We start from the raw sequence: 10,882 nt of genomic DNA, 5'->3' as shown, positions 1-10,882 counted from the left end.
CCCACAACGCCGCTCCCGGGTGGGCTCGAACCACTAACCTCTCGATTAACAGCTGAACGCGCTAACCATTGCGCCACGGAAGCCCAAAAATTCAATGGTCGTCCGGTATTGTGGAAAAACCTGGACTTTTTACGTAACATCTGAGACCTCATAGCACCGCTCCCGGGTGTGCTCGAACCACCAACCTTTCTGTTAACAGCCGAACGCGCTAACGATTGCGCCACGGAAGCCCCAAAATTAAATGGTCGTCCGGTATTGTGGAAAAACCTGGACTTTTTACGTCACATCTGAGACGTCACAACACCGCTCCCGGATGGGCTCGAACCACCAACCTATTGGTTAACAGCCGAACGCGCTAATCATTGAGCCACGGAAGCTCAGAAATTAAATGGTTTTCACGTATTGCGGAAAATTTTTGACTTTTTACGCTACATCTGAGACCCCACAACACCTCTCTCGGGTGGGCACGAACCTTCAACCTTTCGATTAACAGCTGAACGCGCTAATCATTGCGCCACGGAAGCCCAAAAATTAAATGGTCGTCAGGTATTGTGGAAAAACATTGGCTTTCTACGTTACGTTTGAGATCCCACAACACCGCGCCCGGGTGGGCTCGAACCACCAACCTAATGGTTAACAGCCGAACGCCCTAACCATTGCGCCACGGAAGCCCAAAAATTAAATGATCGTCAGGTATTGTGGAAAAACTTTGGCTTTCTACGTTACATTTGAGATCCCACAACGCCGCTCCCGGGTGGGCTCGAACCACCAACCTTTCGGTTAACAGCCGAACGCGCTAACCATTGCGCCATGGAAGCCCAAAAATTAAATGTTCGTCAGGTATTGTGGAAAAACCTTGACTTTTTACGTCACATCTGAGACCTCACAACACCGCTCCCGGATGGGCTCGAACCACCAACCTATTGGTTAACAGCCGAACGCGCTAAACATTGAGCCACGGAAGCTCAGAAATTAAATCGTTGTCACGTATTGTGGAAAAGTTTTGACTTTTTACGCTACATCTGAGACCCCACAACACCTCTCCCGGGTGGGCTCGAACCACCAACCTTTCGATTAACAGAAGAACGCGCTAACCATTGCGCCACGGAAGCTCAAAAATTAAATGGTCGTCAGGTATTGTGGAAAAACCTTGACATTTTACGTCACATCTGAGACCTCACAACACCGCTCCCGGATGGGCTCGAACTACCAAACTATTGGTTAACAGCCGAACGCGCTAACCATTGAGCCACGGAAGCTCAGAAATTAAATGGTCGTCAGGTATTGTGGAAAAACTTTGGCTTTCTACGTTACATTTGAGATCCCACAACACCGCTCCCGGGTGGGCTCGAACCACCAACCTATTGGCTAACAGCCGAACGCGCTAAACATTGAGCCACGGAAGCTCAGAAATTCAATCGTTGTCACGTATTGTGGAAAAGTTTTGACTTTTTACGCTACATCTGAGACCCCACAACACCTCTCCCGGGTGGGCTCGAACCTTCAACCTTTCGATTAACAGCTGAACGCGCTAATCATTGCGCCACGGAAACCCAAAAATTAAATGGTCGTCAGGTATTGTGGAAAAACTTTGGCTTTCTACGTTACATTTGAGATCACACAACACCGCTCCCGGATGGGCTCGAACCACCAACCTATTGGTTAACAGCCGAACGCGCTAACCATTGGGCCACGGAAGCCCAAAAATTAAATGGTCGTCAGGTATTGTGGAAAAACTTTGGCTTTCTACGTCACATCTGAGACCTCACAACACCGCTCCCGGATGAGCTCGAACCACCAACCTATTGGTTAGCAGCCGAACGCGCTAACCATTGAGCCACGGAAGCTCAGAAATTAAATGATTGTCACGTATTGTGGATAAGTTTTGACTTTTTACGCTACATATGAGACCCCACAACACCTCTCCCGGGTGGGCTCGAACCTTCAACCTTTCGATTAACAGCTGAACGCGCTAATCATTGCGCCACGGAAGCCCAAAAATTAAATGTTCGTCAGGTATTGTGAAAAACGGTGTTGTGAGGTCTCAGATGTGACGTAAAATGTCAAGGTTTTTCCACAATACCTGACGACCATTTAATTTTTGAGCTTCCGAGGCGCAATGGTTAGCGCGTTCTTCTGTTAATCGAAAGGTTGGTGGTTCGAGCCCACCCGGGAGAGGTGTTGTGGGGTCTCAGATGTAGCGTAAAAAGTCAAAACTTTTCCACAATACGTGACAACGATTTAATTTCTGAGCTTCCGTGGCTCAATGTTTAGCGTGTTCGGCTGTTAACCAATAGGTTGGTGGTTCGGGCCCACCCGGGAGCGGTGTTGTGAGTTCTCAGATGTGACGTAAAATGTCAGAGTTTTTCCACAATACCTGACGAATATTTAATATTTGGGCTTCCTTGGCGCAATGGTTAGCGCGTTTGGCTGTTAACAGAAAGGTTGGTGGTTCGAGCACACCCGGGAGCGGTGTTGTGACGTCTCGAATGTAACGTAAAATGTCAGAGTTTTTCCACAATACCTGACGAACATTTAATTTTTGGGCTTCCGTGGCGCAATAATTAGCGCGTTCAGCTGTTAATCGAAAGGTTGGTGTTTCGAGCCCACCCGGGAGCGGTGTTGTGGGATCTCAAATGTAACGTAGAAAGCCAAAGTTTTTCCACAATACCTGACGACCATTTAATTTCTGAGCATCCGTGGCTCAATGGTTAGCGCGTTCGGCTGTTAACCAATAGTTTGGTAGTTCGAGCCCATCCGGGAGCGGTGTTGTGAGGTCTCAGATGTGACGTAAAAAGTCAAGGTTTTTCCACAATACCTGACGACCATTTAATTTTTGGGCTTCCGTGGCGCAATGATTAGCGCGTTCAGCTGTTAATCGAAAGGTTGAAGGTTCGAGCCCACCCGGGAGAGGTGTTGTGGGGTCTCATATGTAGCGTAAAAAGTCAAAACTTATCCACAATACGTGACAATCATTTAATTTCTGAGCTTCCGTGGCTCAATGGTTAGCGCGTTCGGCTGTTAACCAATAGGTTGGTGGTTCGAGCTCATCCGGGAGCGGTGTTGTGAGGTCTCAGATGTGACGTAAAAAGTCTAGGTTTTTACGCAAAACCTGACGAGCATTTAATTTTTGGGCTTCCGTGGCGCAATGGTTAGCGCGTTCTGCTGTTGACCCATAGGTTGGTGGTTCGAGCCCACCCGGGAGCGGTGTTGTGGGATCTCAAATGTAACGTAGAAAGCCAAAGTTTTTCCACAATACCTGACGACCATTTAATTTCTGAGCTTCCGTGGCTCAATGGTTAGCGCGTTCAGCTGTTAATCGAAAGGTTGGTGGTTGTGGGGTCTCAAATGAAACGTAGAAAGCCAAAGTTTTTCCACAATACCTGACAACCATTTAATTTCTGAGCTTCCGTGGCTCAATGGTTAGCGCGTTCGGCTGTTAGCCAATAGGTTGGCGCTTCAAGCATACCCGGGAGCGGTGTTGTGGGATCTCGAATGTAACGTAGAAAGCCAAAGTTTTTCCACAATACCTGACGACCATTTAATTTTTGGGCTTCCGTGGCGCAATGGTTAGCGCGTTCGGCTGTTAACCGAAAGGTTTTGGTTCAAGCCCATCCGGGAGCGGTGTTGTGACGTCTCAGATGTTACGTAAAAAGTCAAGGTTTTTCCACAATACCTGACGACCATTTAATTTTTGGGCTTCCGTGGCTCAATGGTTAGCGCGTTCGGCTGTTAACCAATAGGTTGGTGGTTCGAGGCCACCCGGGAGCGGTGTTGTGGGATCTCACATGTAACGTAGAAAGCCAAAGTTTTTCCACAATACCTGACGACCATTTAATTTTTGGGCTTCCGTGGCGCAATGGTTAGCGCGTTCGGCTGGTAACCGAAAGGTTGGTGGTTCAAGCCCACCCGGGAGCGGTGTTGTGGGATCACGAATGTAACGTAGAAAGCCAAAGTTTTTCCAGAATACCTGACGACCATTTAATTTTTGGGCTTCCGTGGCGCAATAATTAGCGCGTTCAGCTTTTAATCGAAAGGTTGGTGGTTCGAGCCCACCCGAGAGAGGTGTTGTGGGGTCTCTGATGTAGCGTAAAAAGTCAAAACTTTTCCACAATACGTGACAACCATTTAATTTCTGAGCTTTCGTTTCTCAATGGTTAGCGCGTTCGGCTGTTATCCAATAGGTTGGTGGTTCGAGCCCACCCGGGAGCGGTGTTGTGGGATCTCAAATGTAACGTAGAAAGCCAAAGTTTTTCCACAATACCTGACGACCATTTAATTTTTGGGCTTCCGGGGCGCAATGGTTAGCGCGTTCAGCTGTTAATCGAAAGGTTGGTGGTTCGAGCCCACCCGGGAGAGGTGTTGTGGGGTCTCAGATGTAGCGTAAAAAGTCAAAACTTTTCCACAATACGTGACAACGATTTAATTTCTGAGCTTCCGTGGCTCAATGTTTAGCGCGTTCGGCTGTTAGCCAATAGGTTGGTGGTTCGAGCCCACCCGGGAGCGGTGTTGTGGGATCTCAAATGTAACGTAGAAAGCCAAAGTTTTTCCACAATACCTGACGACCATTTAATTTCTGAGCTTCCGTGGCTCAATGGTTAGCGCGTTCGGCTGTTAACCAATAGTTTGGTAGTTCGAGCCCATCCGGGAGCGGTGTTGTGAGGTCTCAGATGTGACGTAAAATGTCAAGGTTTTTCCACAATACCTGACGACCATTTAATTTTTGAGCTACCGTGGCGCAATGGTTAGCGCGTTCTTCTGTTAATCGAAAGGTTGGTGGTTCGAGCCCACCCGGGAGAGGTGTTGTGAGTTCTCAGATGTGACGTAAAATGTCAGAGTTTTTCCACAATACCTGACGAATATTTAATATTTGGGCTTCCTTGGCGCAATGGTTAGCGCGTTTGGCTGTTAACAGAAAGGTTGGTGGTTCGAGCACACCCGGGAGCGGTGTTGTGACGTCTCGAATGTAACGTAAATTGTCAGAGTTTTTCCACAATACCTGACGAACATTTAATTTTTGGGCTTCCGTGGCGCAATACTTAGCGCGTTCAGCTGTTAATCGAAAGGTTGGTGTTTCGAGCCCACCCGGGAGAGGTTTTGTGGGGTCTCAGATGTAGCGTAAAATGTCAAAACTTTTCCACAATACGTAACAACCATTTAATTTCTGAGCTTCCGTGGCTCAATGCTTAGCGCGTTCGGCTGTTAGCCAATAGGTTGGTGGTTCGAGCCCAACCGAGAGAGGTGTTGTAGGTTCTCAGATGTAACGTAATAAGTCATAACTTATCCACAATACGTGACAACCATTTAATTTCTGAGCTTCCGTGGCTCAATGGTTCGCGCGTTCGGCTGTTAACCAATAGGTTGGTGGTTCGAGCCCACCCGGGAGCGGTGGTGTGGGATCTCAAATGTAACGTAGAAAGCCAAAGTTTTGCCACAATACCAGACGACCTTTAAATTTTTGGGCTTCCTTGGCGCAATGGTTAGCGCCTTCGGCTGTTAACCGAAAGGTTGGTGGTTCGAGCCCAACCGGAATAGGTGTTTTGACGTCTCAGATGTGACGTAAAAAGCCAAGGTTTTTTCCACAACACCTGACGACCATTTAATTTTTGGGCTTCCGTGGCGCAATGGTTAGCGCGTTCGGCTTTTAACCAATAGGTTGGTGGTTCGAGCCCATCCGGGAGCGGTGTAGTGAGGTCTCAGATGTAACGTAATATGTCAGAGTTTTTCCACAATACCTGACGAACATTTAATTTTTGGGCTTCCGTGCCGCAATGACTAGCGCGTTCAGCTGTTAATCGAAAGGTTGAAGGTTCGAGCCCACCCGGGAGAGGTGTTGTGGGGTCTCAGATGTAGCGTAAAAAGTCAAAACTTTTCCACAATACGTGACAACCATTTAATTTCTGAGCTTCCGTGGCTCAATGGTTACCGCGTTCGGCTGTTAACTAATAGGTTAGTGGTTCGAGCCCACCCGGGAGCGGCGTTGTGGGATCTCAAATGTAACGTAGAAAGCCAAAGTTTTTCCACAATACCTGACGATCATTTAATTTTTGGGCTTCCGTGGCGCAATGGTTAGGGCGTTCGGCTGTTAACCAATAGGTTGGTGGTTCGAGCCCACCCGGGCGCGGTGTTGTGGGATCTCAAACGTAACGTGGAAAGCCAAAGTTTTTCCACTATACCTGACGACCATTTAATTTTTGGGCTTCCGTGGCGCAATGATTAGCGCGTTCAGCTGTTAATCGAAAGGTTGAAGGTTCGAGCCCACCCGGGAGAGTTGTTGTGGGGTCTCAGATGTAGCGTAAAAAGTCAAAACTTTTCCACAATACGTGACAACCATTTAATTTCTGAGCTTCCGTGGCGCAATGGTTAGCGCGTTCAGCAGTTAACAAATAATTTAGTGGTTCGAGCCCACCCGGGAGCGGCGTTGTGGGATCTCAAACGTAACGTAGAAAGCCAAAGTTTTTCCACAATACCTAATTCAAGCAAATGTAACGATATTCATTCAAAAAACTGTTAAAATTCAATTTTAAATAAGAAATCGTTGTCACGGATTTTGTATCTTGAAGAAAAAAAACATGCGATTTTTTCGGTACACTTTTGAATGCATTTTTTTCTGGAGAAATGTTTGACCGAATTCAGCTTAATTCCCTATAAAACACTCATTGAAAGTGATTTCATCTCGATTGAACAATAATTAAAAATTTACCTCGATTTTTAATAACATTTTCAAAATCGACGTTTCACGGCCAAAGAAGCTTACTTTGAGTATTTCTTCACTATTTTCAAATATGTTCACTGAAACCATTATTTTTATACTTTTTGCTTTAATTCAAGCAAATGTAACGATATTCAATCAAAAAACTGTTAAAATTAAATTTTTCAATAAGAAATCGTTGTCACGGATTTTGTATCTTGAAGAAGAAAAACATGCGATTTTTTCGGTTTTTTTTGAATGCATTTTTTTCAGGAGAAATTTTTGACCGAATTCAGCTTAATTCCCTAAAAAACACTCATTAAAAGTGATTTCATCTCGATTGAACAATAAATAATAATGTACCTCGATTTTTAATAACATTTTCAAAATCGACGTTTCACGGCCAAAGAAGCATATTTTGAGTATTTCTACACTATTTTCAAAAATAACCACTGAAACCATTATTTTTATACTTTTTGCTTTAATTCAAGCAAATGTAACGATATTCATTCAAAAAACTGTTAAAATTCAATTTTTCAATAAGAAATCGTTGTCACGGATTTTGTATCTTGAAGAAGAAAAACATGCGATTTTTTTCGGTACTTTTTTGAATGCATTTTTTCCTGGAGAAATGTTTGACCGAATTCAGCTTAATTCCCTATAAAACACTTATTGAAAGTGATTTCATCTCGATTGAACAATAATTAAAAATTTACCTCGATTTTTAATAACATTTTCAAAATCGACGTTTCACGGCCAAAGAAGCATACTTTGAGTATTTCTTCACTATTTTCAAATATTTTCATTGAAACCATTATTTTTATACTTTTTGCTTTAATTCAAGCAATGTAACGATATTCATTCAAAAAACTGTTAAAATTCAATTTTCAATAAGAAATGGTATTCACGGATTTTGTGTCTTGAAGAAGAAAAACCTGCGATTTTTTCGGTACTTTTTTGAATGAATTTTTTTTTGTAGAAATGTTTGACCGAATTCAGCTTAATTCCCTATAAAACACTCATCGAAAGTGATTTCATCTCGATTGAACAATAATTAAAAATTTACCTCGATTTTTAATAACATTTTCAAAATCGACGTTTCACGGCCAAAGAAGCATACTTTGAGTATTTCTTCACTATTTTCAAATATGTTCACTGAAAGCATTATTTTTATACTTTTTGCTTTAATTCAAGCAAATGTAACGATATTCAATCAAAAAACTGTTAAAATTAAATTTTTCAATAAGAAATCGTTGTCACGGATTTTGTATCTTGAAGAAGAAAAACATGCGATTTTTTCGGTACTTTTTTGAATGCATTTTTTTCAGGAGAAATTTTTGACCGAATTCAGCTTAATTCCCTATAAAACACTCATTAAAAGTGATTTCATCTCGATTGAACAATAAATAAAAATGTACCTCGATTTTTAATAACATTTTCAAAATCGACGTTTCACGGCCAAAGAAGCATATTTTGAGTATTTCTTCACTATTTTCAAAAATAACCACTGAAACCATTATTTTTATACTTTTTGCTTTAATTCAAGCAAAAAAAACGATATTCATTCAACAAACTGTTAAAATTCAATTTTCAATAAGAAATCGTTGTCACGGATTTTGTATCTTGAAGAAAAAAAACATGCGATTTTTTCGGTACACTTTTAAATGCATTTTTTTCTGGAGAAATGTTTGACCGAATTCAGCTTAATTCCCTATAAAACACTCATTAAAAGTGATTTCATCTCGATTGAACAATAATTAAAAATGTACCTCGATTTTTAATAACATTTTAAAAATCGACGTTTCACCGCCAACGAAGCATATTTTGAGTATTTCTTCACTATTTACAAATATATTCACTGAAACCATTATTTTTATACTTTTTGCTTTAATTCAAGCAAATGTAACGATATTCATTCAAAAAACTGTTAAAATTCAATTTTTCAATAAGAAATCGTTGTCACGGATTTTGTATCTTGAAGAAGAAAAACATGCGATTTTTTCGGTACTTTTTTGAATGCATTTTTTTCTGGAGAAATTTTTGACCGAATTCAGCTTAATTCCCTATAAAACACTCATTAAAAGTGATTTCATCTCGATTGAACAATAAATAAAAATGTACCTCGATTTTTAATAACATTTTCAAAATCGACGTTTCACGGCCAAAGAAGCATATTTTGAGTATTTGTTCACTGTTTTCAAATATAACCACTGAAACCATTATTTTTATACTTTTTGCTTTAATTCAAGCAAATGTAACGATATTCATTCAACAAACTGTTAAAATTCAATTTTAAATAAGAAATCGTTGTCACGGATTTTGTATCTTGAAGAAAAAAAACATGCGATTTTTTCGGTACACTTTTGAATGCATTTTTTTCTGGAGAAATGTTTGACCGAATTCAGCTTAATTCCCTATAAAACACTCAATAAAAGTGATTTCATCTCGATTGAACAATAAATAAAAATGTACCTCGATTTTTAATAACATTTTCAAAATCGACGTAACTCGGCCTAAGAAAAACATTTTGAGTATTTGTTCACTGTTTTCAAATATAACCACTGAAACCATTATTTTTGTAATTTTTGCGTTAATTCAAGCAAATGTAACGATATTCATTCAACAAACTGTTAAAATTCAATTTCAAATAAGAAATCGTTGTCACCGATTTTGTATCTTGAAGAAAAAAAACATGCGATTTTTTCGGTACACTTTTAAATGCATTTTTTTCTGGAGAAATTTTTGACCGAATTCAGCTTAATTCCCTATAAAACACTCATTAAAAGTGATTTCATCTCGATTGAACAATAAATAAAAATGTACCTCGATTTTTAATAACATTTTCAAAATCGACGTTTCACGGCCAAAGAAGCATATTTTGAGTATTTGTTCACTGTTTTCAAATATAACCACTGAAACCATTATTTTTATACTTTTTGCTTTAATTCAAGCAAATGTAACGATATTCATTCAACAAACTGTTAAAATTCAATTTTAAATAAGAAATCGTTGTCACGGATTTTGTATCTTGAAGAAAAAAACATGCGATTTTTTCGGTACACTTTTGAATGAATTTTTTCTGGAGAAATGTTTGACCGAATTCAGCTTAATTCCCTATAAAACACTCATTAAAAGTGATTTCATCTCGATTGAACAATAAATAAAAATATACCTCGATTTTTAATAACATTTTCAAAATCGACGTTTCACGGCCAAAGAAGCATATTTTGAGTATTTCTTCACTATTTTCAAATATAACCACTGAAACCATTATTTTTATACTTTTTCCTTTAATTCAAGCAATGTAACGATATTCATTCAAAAAACTGTTAAAATTCAATTTTCAATAAGAAATCGTTGTCACGGATATGGTATCTTGAAGAAAAAAAACATGCGATTTTTTCGGTACACTTTTGAATGCATTTTTTTTTGGAGAAATGTTTGACCGAATTCAGCTTAATTCCCTATAAAACACTCTTTGAAAGTGATTTCATCTTGATTGAACAATAATTAAAAATTTACCTCGATTTTTAATAACATTTTCAAAATCGACGTTTCACGGCCAAAGAAGCATACTTTGAGTATTTCTTCACTATTTTCAAATATGTTCACTGAAACCATTATTTTTATACTTTTTGCTTTAATTCAAGCAATGTAACGATATTCATTCAAAAAACTGTTAAAATTCAATTTTTCAATAAGAAATCGATGTCACGGATTTTGTATCTTGAAGAAGAAAAACATGCGATTTTTTCGGTACTTTTTTGAATGAATTTTTTTCTGGAGAAATTTTTGACCGAATTCAGCTTCATTCCCTATAAAACACTCATTAAAAGTGATTTCATCTCGATTGAACAATAAATAAAAATGTACCTCGATTTTTAATAACATTTTCAAAATCGACGTTTCACGGCCAAAGAAGCATATTTTGAGTATTTCTTCACTATTTTCAAAAATAACCACTGAAACCATTATTTTTATACTTTTTGCTTTAATTCAAGCAAATGTAACGATATTCATTCAACAAACTGTTAAAATTCAATTTTAAATAAGAAATCGTTGTCACGGATTTTGTATCTTGAAGAAAAAAAACATGCGATTTTTTTCGGTACTTTTTTGAATGCATTTTTTTCTGGAGAAATTTTTGACCGAATTCAGCTTAATTACCTATAAAACACTCAATAAAAGTGA

General features: G+C 39.6%; 1 non-coding gene across 1 annotated transcript; it reads left to right on the top strand.

Annotated features, from left to right (window-relative positions):
• The first annotated feature begins 3,845 nt into the window (after positions 1 to 3,845).
• Positions 3,846 to 3,918, top strand: TRNAT-GGU (transfer RNA threonine (anticodon GGU)). Its single transcript has one exon. It is a non-coding gene; the product is annotated as a tRNA-Thr (tRNA).
• Positions 3,919 to 10,882: the final 6,964 nt, after the last annotated feature.

The sequence above is a fragment of the Phalangium opilio genome, unplaced genomic scaffold, assembly GCF_054372755.1.
Source record: "Phalangium opilio isolate 3A_F unplaced genomic scaffold, DU_Popi_V2 ptg000087l_1, whole genome shotgun sequence".
Taxonomy (NCBI): domain Eukaryota; kingdom Metazoa; phylum Arthropoda; class Arachnida; order Opiliones; family Phalangiidae; genus Phalangium; species Phalangium opilio.
Note: the sequence above shows the minus strand (reverse complement) of the source record. Positions and strands in the feature narration are given on the sequence as shown.